The sequence below is a fragment of the Equus caballus genome, chromosome 12 (assembly GCF_041296265.1).
Source record: "Equus caballus isolate H_3958 breed thoroughbred chromosome 12, TB-T2T, whole genome shotgun sequence".
Lineage (NCBI taxonomy): Eukaryota > Metazoa > Chordata > Mammalia > Perissodactyla > Equidae > Equus > Equus caballus.
The window spans coordinates 5,862,388-5,875,102 of record NC_091695.1 but is presented as its reverse complement, the minus strand read 5'-3'; the positions used below and the strand labels follow the sequence as shown (position 1 = coordinate 5,875,102).

The 12,715-nt window shown below is 35.3% G+C and overlaps 1 long non-coding RNA gene across 2 annotated transcripts in view; it reads left to right on the top strand.

Moving 5' to 3' along the window:
* The window catches only part of LOC111775889 (uncharacterized), a 96,121-nt gene that overhangs the window by 16,139 nt on the left and 67,267 nt on the right, over positions 1 to 12,715 (top strand). For both annotated transcript variants that reach the window (XR_011423618.1, XR_002811852.2), the window contains exon 2: positions 8,677 to 8,849. This is a non-coding gene — a long non-coding RNA (uncharacterized lncRNA). The remainder of the gene's footprint in view (positions 1 to 8,676; positions 8,850 to 12,715) is intronic.

Here is a 12,715-nt window from a genome sequence, read left to right as displayed (position 1 = left end):
GATTTTAGCTGTATGATTTTTTTGTAGCTATTCTGTATTAAGTTGAGGATATTTTGCTTTAATGCTAGTTTACTGAAAGTTTTTATCATGACTGGGTGTTGCATTTTACCAAATGCATTTTCTGCAACTATTGATATGATTATGTGGCTTTTCTTTTCCAGCCTGGTTAATGTAATTGATTACATTAAGTGATTTTCAAATACTGCCTCAGGCACATGTGTCTGGGATAAATCCCACTTTGTCGTGGTCTAAAATTCTTTTTATATATTGTTAGATTCGATTTGCTGATATTTTGTGGAGGATCTTTTTATCCACATTCATAAGAGATATTGAGCTGTAGTTTTATCCTCTTGTGATATCTTTTTTGTTATTGTTTTTGGAATTGGAGTAATACTGGCCTTCCAGAAGGAGTTAGGAAGTATTCCTTCTTCTATCTTGTGAAGGAGAGTGCAGAGAATGGGTATAATTTCTCTCTTAACCATTTGATAGAACTCACCAGTGAACAAATCTGGATCTGATGCTTTCTGTTTGGGAAAGTTATCAATTGTTGATTCAATTTATTTAATAGACAAAGCCCTATTCAGATTGTCTATTTCATCTTGTGTGAGTTTTGACAAATTGTGTCTTTCAAGGAATTGGTCCATTTCATCTAGCTTGCCAAATTGGTGGGCATAGAGTTGTTGATAGCATTCCTTAATTACTCTTTTTTTAATTTAGATACAATTGATGTATAATATTATATTAACTTCAGGTGAAAAATATAATTATTCAATATACATATAGATTGAAAAATGATTATCACAATAAGTCTGGTTAACATCCATCACCACACAGTTAGAATTCTTTTCTTTTGATGAAAGCTTTTAAGATCTACTCTCTCAGCAACTTTTAAATATACAATACAGTATTATTAAGTATAGTCACCTTGCTGTACATTACATCCCCATGACATTTATTTTATAACTGGAAGTTTGTACCTTTTCAGAACCTTCATTATTCTTTTAATTTCCACTGTATCTGTCCCCTGATTCACTTCAGACATTGGTAATTTGTGTCCTTTTTCTTTTTTTTTGTACTTAGCCTCTCTAGAGGCTTATTGGTTATACTGACTTTTTCAAAGAACCAGCTTTCAGTTTCATTGATTTTCTCTCTTGATATCCTGTTTTCAGTTTCATTTCTGCTCTCTATTTCTTTTCTTTTGCTTATTTTGGATTTCATTTGCTCTTCTTTTTCTAGTTTCCTAAGATGAAAACTTACATTATTGATTTCAGGTCTTCTTTTCTAATATATTCATTAAATGCTACAGCCTTTTCTCTAAGCACTGCTTTTGCCACCTCCCATAACTTTTTTCTTTTTGAGGAAGATTAGCCTTCAGTTAACATCTGCCACCAATCCTCAAAGCTGAGGAAGATTGGCCCTGAGCTAACATCCATGCCCATCGTCCTATACTTTATATGTGGGATGCCTGCCACAGCATGGCTTGATAAACGGTGCATAGGTCCACACCCGAGATCTGAACCAGCAAACCCTGGGCTACCAAAGCAGGACATGGGAATTTAACCACTATGCCATTCAGCCAGCCCCACATCCCATTAATTTTGATGAGCTGTATTTTCATTTTAATTTAGGTCAAAATATTTTTTAAATTTCTCCAGAGATTTCTTCTTTGACGCATATGTTGTTTAGAAGTCTGTTAATCTCCATGTATTTGGGGATTTCCATTTACTTTTCTAGTGTTGATTTCTAATTTAATTACCTTGCAGTCTGAGAGCAGACATTGTATGATTTATATTCTTGTAAATTTCTTCAGCTGTGTTTTACAGCTCAGAATGTGGTCTATCTTGGTGAGCGTTCCATGTGAAATGGAGAAGAATGTGTATTCTGCTGTTGTTGGATGAAGTAGTCTCAAGATGTCCATTATATCCAGTTGATTGATGGTATTTGTGAGTTTGACTATGTCTCTACTGATTTGTTGCCTGCTGGACCTGTCCATTTCTGATAGAGGGGTGCTGAAGTCTCCAATATGCTGGTGGATTCATCCATTTTTCATCCATTTCTCTTTGCAATTCTATGAATTTTTGCTGGATGAAATTTGATGCTTTTTTGTTAGCTGCATACACATTAAAGACTGTTATGTTTTCTTGGAGAATTGATCTATTTATCATTATGTAATGCCCTCGTTATCTCTTATAGATTTCCTTGCTTTAAAGTCTGCTCCACCTGAACTTAATATAGCTACTCTGCTCTCTTTTGATTTGTGTTTGCATGGTATATTTTTCTCCATCCATTTACTTCTAATCTATATATGTCTTTATATTTAAAGGGGGGTCTTTTTTTTTTTTTTAGTGAGGAAGATTGGCCCTGAGCTAACATCTGTGCCCATCTTCCTCTATTTTTTGTATATGGGATGCTGCCATAGCTCGGCCTGATGAGCAGTGTGTAGGTCTGTGCCTGGTATACGAACTTGTGAACCCTGGGCCACCAAAGAAGAGTGCATGAACTTAATCACTATGCCACCAGGCCAGCCCCTATAGTGTGTATTTTGTAAACAACATATAGGTAGGTCTTGTTTTTTGATCTACTGTGGAAATCTCAGTCTTTTAATTGGTGCATTTAGACTATTGATATTCAAAGTGATTATCAAATTATTTATACAGTTGGATGAATATCTACCACATTTTTTACTGTTTTCTATTTGTTGCCCTTTTTCTTTGTCCCATTTTTCTGTCTTCCACCCTTTTTCTGACTTTTGTGGTTTTAACTGAGCATTTTATATAATTTCATTTTTTCTCCTTTCTTACATATCAAGTACACTTTTTAAAAACTATTTTTAGTAGTTGCCCTAGAGTTTGCAATATACTTTTACAACTGATCCAACTCCATTTCCAAATAAGACTATACCACTTCCCAAGTAATGTGAATGTCTATTTTTTATTCATTTTTGATTTTCTGTAGTTTGAAACTGATATACCCAGGGGTAGTTTTTTTGGTATTTATCCTGTTTAGTGTTCCCTCAGCTTCCTGGATATGTGGTTCAGTGTCTGAAAGTAATTTAGAAAATTCTCTGTCATTATTTCCAATATTTCTTCTATTCCTTTCTCTCTTTTCCTTCTGTTATTCTCATCATGCTTATGTTACATCGTTTATGTTTGTCCCAGAGTCTTTGGATATTTTGTTCTGTTTTGTTTTTCATTCTTTATTCTCTTTAATTTTCAGTTTTGGAGGTTTCTATTGAGATATTCTCAAGCCCAGAGATTCTTTCCTCAGCCATGTCCTCTACAAATAAGCCCATCAAAGGATTTCTTCATTTCTGTTATAGTGTTTCTTATTTCTAGAATGTCTTTTTGGTTCTCTTTTAGGATTTTCATCTCTCTGCATTGCCCATCTGTTCTTACATGCTGTCTACTTTATCCTCTAGAGCCTTTTGCATCATAGTCATTTGTTTTAAATTCCTGGTTTAATAATTCCTACAACCTTGCCTTGTCTGGTCAGATGTTTGCTCTCTCTCTCTTCAAATTGCATTTTTTGCCTTTTAGTAGGCCTTGTAATTTTTTCTTGATAGCTGGATATGTTGTACCAGGTAAATGGAACTGTTATAAATCGGCTTCTAGTAATACGGGCGGAGGGAATGTGAAGCATTCTATGGTCCTATGATGAAGTCTCAGTCTTTTAGTAAGGCTATGCCTCTGGACTGTGAACTTCACAGTGTTTCTCAGTTTTTTCTTTCATCTTATGTGGGACAGGACGGCTAGAGTGGGCTGGCATTGGGTATTTCTTGTCTCTCATGTGAAAAGCTACAGCTGAACATAGTTGGAAATTTCCCTTCCTCCAAGTCAGTTAGGCCTTGAAAATACCCCTAGGCTGTGGTTAACTAGTTTCTCCCCAGAAAAGGCCTCATTAAGAACACTAGAATGCTCTGGTGTATTTCAGAATGGTTCCTTTTCACCTTTCCCTGCCAGAAGCATGAGGGAATTTTTGTTTGATATTTACTGTGAGTACCTGGTGGAGTTCCTAGAAGTAAAACTCATAATATTGTGGAGGACCCCTTATGACTGGGTTCCCTTGGAGTTTTTAACTCTTGGAGTTGTCCACACTAAGCCTCCAGGAATTCATCAATTATAGTTCAGGTTTTCCTACCCTGGCACGGTTCCCAGGATGATCTCCTTTCCTGAATCTCTACTTAGGTAAGCTGTGTCTCTCCATATTTGCCTGTCTGTCTCTCCAATCTTGGGGTCAGTGGTTTTCCTGCATTCTCACCTCTCTTACAGGTCCAAAAAAAGTTGTTGATTTTTCAGTCTGTTCAGTTTTTACTTGTTGTTAGGATGAAGTCGTGACTTCCAAGTTCCTTACATGCAGAAGTTAAAGCCAGAAGTCTCTGCTTATTCTAATTTTCCTCATCTGTGAATTAGAGCCACTAATAATACTTACCTCACAAGGTTGTTTTGACTCAGCAATGTTTACTGATAATTTAATATTTTCCAAGCTCTTCTAGCAGCTTGAGATAAGAAAATGTCAAGATTGAATGTGAAACACTTGCGTAGTGTTTTTTAATAAAAGTGATCTATTACAGCATTTTAATTTTTAAACCCCCAAAATAGATGTGGTAGCCATTACTTGAGAGAAACTTATATTTACATTAGAATTTATTATTCCTCTCATTATCATATATTTTCATAAAACATACATTTGGTCCTTGTCCATTTTCAGTATACTTTCATTTTTATAATTTATGTGGCCCTTTGCCATTTTAAAATTTAAGTAAATTGATGATCCATAGTTAAATACTTAAAGGAACACTTGTAATGTACAATGTAAAGAAGAAAAACCTTCTGAGTGATAGATATGGAAAAATTCCTGAGCTATAGGTAATTATTCTACATTTGTTCAACACCTTCAAGGCAATGAAAATAGAAGGACTAGTTTCATTTAGGAAAAAATAAGGATACCTTAAATATTATAGGTGATGTACCTCTAAATACATGTTCAGAGCACAGTATTAATGTTCAGGTGAAAATAGTTGTTTCTATTGTTTTTCGTTATTAAACAAGCCTCAATATTAGAGCAACGTCTATCACAGCACCGAGTTAGTTTTTCATTTCCTGAGACCTTGACTTAGGTCATGATGGAGAAAATAAATTAAGATCAGAAGATCATCAGGAATGGATAGAGCTTCATCTAGCAAAAAATCTAATCAATGCTCCTGGCCTCGAGGATGGACTTCCTTATTCATTACCTACTCCTAACAGATGGCTGTCCATTGTCCTCAGTTGGGGGGGTCTCAGTCCATTCCCCAGAGACCATATGTTCCCAGGCGAAACTACTGACCTGTTTTCTATCACTCTATCTTAGTGCAAGAGAAACTGGGTCGGTGAAGCTGGAAATCTATGGGTCAGAGTTTAGTTGCATTGTTAACTGGGCCAAAGAAAATGCGTGTTTGGAGATCCAGAGGTTGCAGCTATAATTCTCCCTACTTACAAAACCTAAAGCCTGAAGTTAAATTACCTGCATTAAAGCAAATCACTATACTTCCAACATTTTTTTTAAGAATTCTGTTTCTGTGGTAATTTGGTCATTGACACATACTGCAAGAAAATATTAGGAATTATAGACTTCCAAACATTAAAATTTGTGTGAAAGCACACAATATTATTATTTCCAATGGAAGATGTTTTCTCTGAAATATTCCTAGATATTATTTAACAATGGAATAGGTAATCTTGTTAAGTTAGTTGATGCGCACGCACATAGGCTTACAAATGTAAGAGTAGAAAATATCTGGATTGACCTGTTGTCACTAATCTTAGCAGAGGGATGAGAATGGCAATGATGTACATTTACAGGATAGTCTGCAGTGCCTTTTGGTGTTATTTCATTTAATCCTCAGGACATCCTTTGAATTAATTACTTTAATTTTCAATTTTTCAGATAAAAGATATTATATCAATTTCTCAAGATCACATCGTTCATAAGCGTTGGAGCTCACACTTTAAACTCATATCTTTGGACTCTTAAGCCCTGGTATCCTTTCACTAAATTTCAAAATCAAAATTCATTTTTCTTTCCCTGGAATAATATTTTACTGTCCCCTGAGAGAATGGCTGTCATATTTTACTATCAGTTCCACAACTCATTTTAAGGAATTTATACTGAAGAAGAAACAGCACAGAAATTCTTGAAGACCCAGAGATTTTTTTATGGTAAAAGAAATGCTCACACATTCTTCACATGGGAGAGAAATCATAAAAGGTTGTGGAAAAAGGAAATGAGGGGAGCCACAAATGGCCTTTTCATAAGTGCTCACCCATCTTAATTTCTGCTCTTCCATCCTTATTTGTTTTCACCTGCTTGGGACTTTCTTGGTGTCTGAGGAAGAAAAACATCATCTGATTCCTCTAGTTAAAACAAAGTGATTGGAGATCAGAATGATCCCTCTACAATTCTGAATATTTGTAGAAGAGAAAATAAAATTACGTAAAATGTATATAAAGAAAGAAAACTAAACAAAATAAAATCCATGCACTTGGTGGGGAGAATCTCTATATAAAGAGAATATGCTATTCGTAGTAACTATTGTCATTTGGGAGTTTAGCAACCGTATGATTAAAAGAAAAGTCTTTTATTTATTTTTTTCATTATCACATTTTTCTCTGCATACATCTTTTTTTTTTTTTTTTACTTTTTATTAAGATTATGATAGTTTACAACCTTGTGAAATTTCAGTTGTACGTGATTGTCAGTCATGTTGTAGGTACACCACTTCACCCTTTGTGACTACCCTCTCTCCCCCCTTTCCCCTGGTAACCACCAACCAGTTCTCTTTGTCTACATGTTTCACTTCCACCTATGAGTGGAGTCATACAGAGTTTGTCTTTCTCTGTCTGGCTTATTTCACTTAACATAATACCCTCAAGGTCCATCCCTGTTGTTGTGAATGGGACTATTTTATCCTTTTTTATGGCTGAGTAGTATTCCATTGTATATATATACACCATATCTTCTTTATGCAATCATCAGTTGATGGGTACTTAGGTTGTTTCCATGTCTTGGCTATTGTAAATAATGCTGCAATGAACATAGGGGTGCATGGGACTTTTGGAATTGCTGATTTCAAGTTCTTTGGATAGATATCCAGTAGTGGGATCACTGGGTCATATGGTATTTCTATTTTTACTTTTTTTGAGAAATCTCCATACTGTTTTCCATAGTGGCTGCACCAGTTTGCATTCTCACCAACAGTATGTGAGGGTTCCTTTTTCTCCACAACCTCTCCAATATTTGTCACTTTTTGTTTTGGTTGCTTTTGCCATTCTAACAGGTGTAAGCTGATATCTTAGTGTAGTTTTGATTTGCATTTCCCTGATGATCAGCGATGATGAGCATCTTTTCATGTGTCTATTGGCCATCCATATATCTTCTTTGGAGAAATGTCTGTTCATGTCCCCTGCCCATTTTTTGATGGGGTCATTTGATTTTTTGTTGTTGAGCTGTGTGAGTTCTTTGTATATTATGGAGATGAACCCTTTGTCAGATATATAACTTGTAAATATTTTTTCCCAATTAGTGGATTGTTTTTTTGTTTCAATCCTGTTTTCCCTTGCCTTGAAGAAGCTGTTTAGTCTGATGAAGTCCCATTTGTTTATTCTTTCTATTGTTTCCCTTGTCTGAGAAGACATGGTGTCCAAAGAGATCCTTTTGATACTGATGTCAAAGAGTGTATCGCCTATATTTTCTTCTAGAAGCCTTATGGTTTCAGGTCTAATCTTTAGGTCTTTGATCCACTTTGAGTTTATTTTTGTGAGTAGTGAAAAAGAATGGTCAATTTTCATTCTTTTACATGTGGCTGTCCAGTTTTCCCAGCACCATTTGTTAAAGAGAGTTTCTTTTCTCCGTTCTACGCCCTGAGCTCCTTTGTCAAAGATTAGCTGTCTATAGATGCATGGTTTTACTTCTGGGCTTTCAATTCTGTTACATTGATCTGTGCACCTGTGTTTGTACCAGTACCATGCTGTTTTAGTAGTCTGCATACATCTTTTAATGTATTAATTAAATTAATTAAAATATATTAATACTTTTATAAGAGAAAATTAATAATCCCACTCAAAAAGGCCAAGTAGAAAAGAACAACTTATTTCTTTTCCCTATGCCTGAGACATCATAAATAGGGTGCCCTAAAGAGAAGGAAAATCATTATTTTTTCTATTTGTCCCTTCTGTATTGACAACATCTAGAAGTCAAAAGGCAAATGTGGGAAGACTGGATTTTTAATTTAAGAGGTATGCCTACTTAAAAATTGTCAAGAGCCACCTACTTTTGATCATCTCCTCTTTCCTGAGCACTGAAGGCAAGATTTTAAAAAATCCTAATATCTTCCTACATAGTACATGAAGCTGATTTTTTTTAAAAAGTGAAGGAAGGTACTCAACTTTTAAGGGGCATTTTCCTCCTAACCAATGCAAAGGAAATTTTTAAATATAATTATTCAGATAGGATTCAGTGAGAATGCTATTTCAGGAAAAGTGCTCCAACAGAATCAGATCAATACAACTGAATCTCCTGTGAACACAGTTTTAAATATTACTCTCTTACGTTCTAGGGTTAGGTTATTGATTACAAAAATTGCTCCCAAACCTCCATTCTGAATAATTACACTCTTACTTGCTTGTCTTTTCCCCTCAGCGCCATGAAAATTACAGCACTCTGATCAATAAGGATACAAAATGAGAGGAACAGAAACAGTGATTTCTGCCCTTCCCAGGCATTTCACATTTTGGTAAACACAGATATTTGTCTGCAATTACTTTCCTCTGAGAGTTGTATTTTCTGGAGCCTTTTCAAATGAGAAATACTGGGTAAGTTTTTCTTTTGCCTTGTTCATTTTCTTTATCGTATCCCATTGGATTGTCAGTTATACATACCAATATTCACCCCTCACGTATCTTCATGCCTAGTTTCATTTGTTTCCATCACGTCCAAAGACATAAAGGTGAGAAATATGGAGGCAGGTTTTAGCAGTAGATAGGAAATACTGCAAAAATCCATGCTTGTTATTTTGATCATTAATTAACACTGCCATTTAATATCAAGACAAGCACTTAAAATCAGTAAGCATTCATACCGTTGACTCAAACTAGTTGAGCTTAGTTTTATCTTCTTATTGCTGATGTTCCAAGCTGATCTTCATTGGTTTGGGTATTAGAAAGCCAAGGATAAGTTGAGCGAGATTTTCTTTTAGCTATATGCAAAATTCGGATTGTTTTACTGATTCCTAAAAACAATGAAAAAGAAACTCAGCCACTGCTTCTTAACGATGGCAGAGGCATATCAGAACAGATAAGAGCTGAAATTCTGCCTCTGTTTGAGGTTTTCTAAATTGTTAAAAGAACCCAGAAGCATTAACCTGACCCAGAATAGTTCCTTTAAAAACAAATCACCTACCAGAATTTAATACTAAGAGTGTAGGTTCTAGAACCAGGTACACATGGATGTAAATCTTATTCCCACTGCTTGCTGGTTGTATAGTTTTGGCCAAAATGTTTAAACCTCTCCAAGATTTAGTCTCATTCTTTGTACAAAATGATAACAATACTTACTGATGAACTTGTTAAGCGAATTGGATAAATTTGCTCCTTGTAAAGTGATTAGCAGCATGTAAAACACATAGTAAGTATTCAATAAATACTATTAATTTTGTAACTACTATTATTATGAAAAAGTCCATGGTAGCTGCCAGCTGCTTCCATCAGGGACTACTCTGTCTCTATTTCTGTTGAATTTACCACAGTACTTGATAGATAATAAATTTCTGTAGAATGAGTGAACAATGATGATTAGACAGAAAGAAGTAACAAGGTAAAAGGGAGTTTGTAGCAGTACATCTGCCTTTTTTGTCTATCTGGTATCTTTTTCCAAGCTAAGAAAGTCTACTTGACTCAGCATCTAAATATCCTTACTTTTCAAGTATTGATTACCAACCTAGATTTTGCTGCAGGCCAGGGTGTCACTAATTATCTTAAGATACATGGTTGTCAGCTCCTAACCTTTTATGAAACTGCCATGCCCCTAAGGAATTTTCCCCATAATTTTTGATTCTGTGGACTACATTCAGCTAGGTAGTGAGATGGAGTTACACTTGCTTGCTGACTCCCCAAAGCTTCCTGAAAAAGAACAAACAGTGTGTGCTTCCCATGGTATGTGGGAAGTCAGAAGGAGAGGAAGGAGACAATGCATCATGGTCCCAGAAATCTGGCTCCTTTTTGAATGGCTTTTTCCTAGAATGCCCTCTCTATGGGCCAACTTTCTTTTTATCGTACCAGTCTTGTGAACCTTGAGGTGGAGAGAGAGTATCTGGTGTCAAGAAAATTCTATGAGTTCAAAATAGTAGCATAAATGCCAAATTACAGCATTTCCTGCCCCCAAGTCTTCCCCTCTCCCCTTGCAGAAGACAAGAAGTCACCTTCGCAGGGACTTCTATGAGTTTCTGATATTATCCAATGATCTCTGAGTTGCTTTATTTTGAATAACAAAGGGGAACAGGTATTAATGGGAAACGACCTCAATCAATGCTTGTTTAGGGTGCTTATAGAAGCCGCTTGATAAAAAGTAACCAGGAAAAAAACGGAGGGAAATAAATTTGTCAGATTTCCTAATTATTCCTGAGAATTGATTTCACAATTACAAGGATAGATATTAACTGTAAATAAACCTTTTAAAAATCTCCTTATAGAGCCAGCCCTGATGGCCTAGTGGTTAAAGTTTGGCGCTCCCTGCTTCAGCGGCCCAGGTTCTGGTCCCAGGAGTGGAACCACACCACCCATCTGTCAGTTACCAGGCTGTGGCAGCAGCACACATACAAGAACTAGAACAACCTACAATTAGGATATACGACTATGTACTGGGGCTTTGGGGAGGCAAAAAAAAAAAAAAAAAAAAGGAAGATTGGCAATAGATGTTAGCTCAGGGCAAATCTTTCCCTGCAAAAAAGAAGTAAAAGAAAGACTTAAAAATCTCCTTACAAATAGCAATAGAGTAAGCAGTTACATTATAGACCTCATGAGTATAACTTTGTATGATAAGTAAAAGATAAGCCTATTCTAAGGTGATATGAATGGGGCCCTGTGGCTTGGTATGAAAGTTTCAGTAATGGAAACATGCATCATGCATAATTTTACACAACTTTGATGAAAGTGAAAATTGTTCTAAAACACCTATGTGATTCAAAAAGTGGACCCAGAAAGGATTCATACACTAACACTGAAGAAGGACAAGGAGAGTTTTAATAAAAGTTTTTTGAAATATCAGTGTAAAAATAGCAATGTTTCTAAATTGCTATACTACTTTTTTTAATATGTAATTTTATGTATTATTATAATGAAGTTAATAAACTATCTTAAATATTTTTGTTTTCTTACACTTTTCAAAAAGTGTTGTACAAACATGTCAATCAGTACAACAAATATTCTCACTGTATGTTTGGGAGATTTCTGTATATTCTGGTTTAAATTAACTTCAGGCATATAAAATAATTTATTTTTATTATTACGTACATTTTCGAACATTCTGCTGAATGACCAACCAAATCACTTTACTTTGGTTAGAGTGTATGTGTGTGGGGGTGTATGTGTGACAAAGAAGGTCGAGGGGTGGAGAGGACAGTTTGAAATGCCCAAGACAAAGTGACCTTATATTACCAGATAAATAATGGATTTCTTCCTTCCCGTGTTTTTTAAAATATTATTTTACTTACTTTGGTATTTCAATTTAATTTCTCCATATGAAGCTCCATCCATGACTTATTCAGCAGAATTTATAAACTCAAATCTGCGTGTATGTGTGTGCGCGCGCATGCATGTGAGTTTTACCATGGTAGAGAATTATAAACATCTAATAACCAACATTTTTCTTGCCCTCAAAAATTGCAAGAAGCCAAAGAAAGTGTTGTGAAATGAAACAAATACATGAACTTCACAAATATCAAAAACAGAGAAATAAATCCCTTTTCTAAACAATGATCTAAATAGTCAAGACTAAAGAACGGCTTCTGTTAGAGCTGTTAAGAGTTCTCACTGTTGTGAGGGACCGTGGTGGATTTGGATGTTGAATTTAGCCTTCACAGTTCTCTTACATTAAAATACCTTTATTTCTAGTTTTGAAAGAATATTTTTGCTCATTTGAAAAATCCTGCATCAGACTAGTCCACAAAGCTGCAAATCTGAAATGAGTTATTTTTTAATATCTAGGCAACTTCCAGCATGACAGACAAAGGGCGTTCAAATTGAGGTAGATATTTAGAATGCTTTGACAACGTAGGTTCCATTAAATCCACACTACTTTAAATAGACTTTATTTTAAGTGGCTTACCCAACATAACTGTACGCTTCAAATGGTGATTGTGTTTAAGTCTTTGGTGCTTCTTCTGATAAAATCTTTATTGTGTAATGTAGTCACCAAAAGGTAAAGAAATAGACACTTCTTTGTTAGACCTGATGCTTTGACAATAAAACTGAGAATATTATCTTTTTGCCTGCTGTTATGTCTGATTGTCTTCTATGGCCATTAGACTAAGCTCCTGGAGTCAGACATGTTAGGTGGATGCTGGGCCACTCAATGACTCGCTGGTTATTGCATGTAAGATACATAGATAACATTCCTTGTTACTCATTAAAACTTGGCACTTTTGCGTTTTCTGTCACTTAGGTGTGTGATTTGTTATATTTTA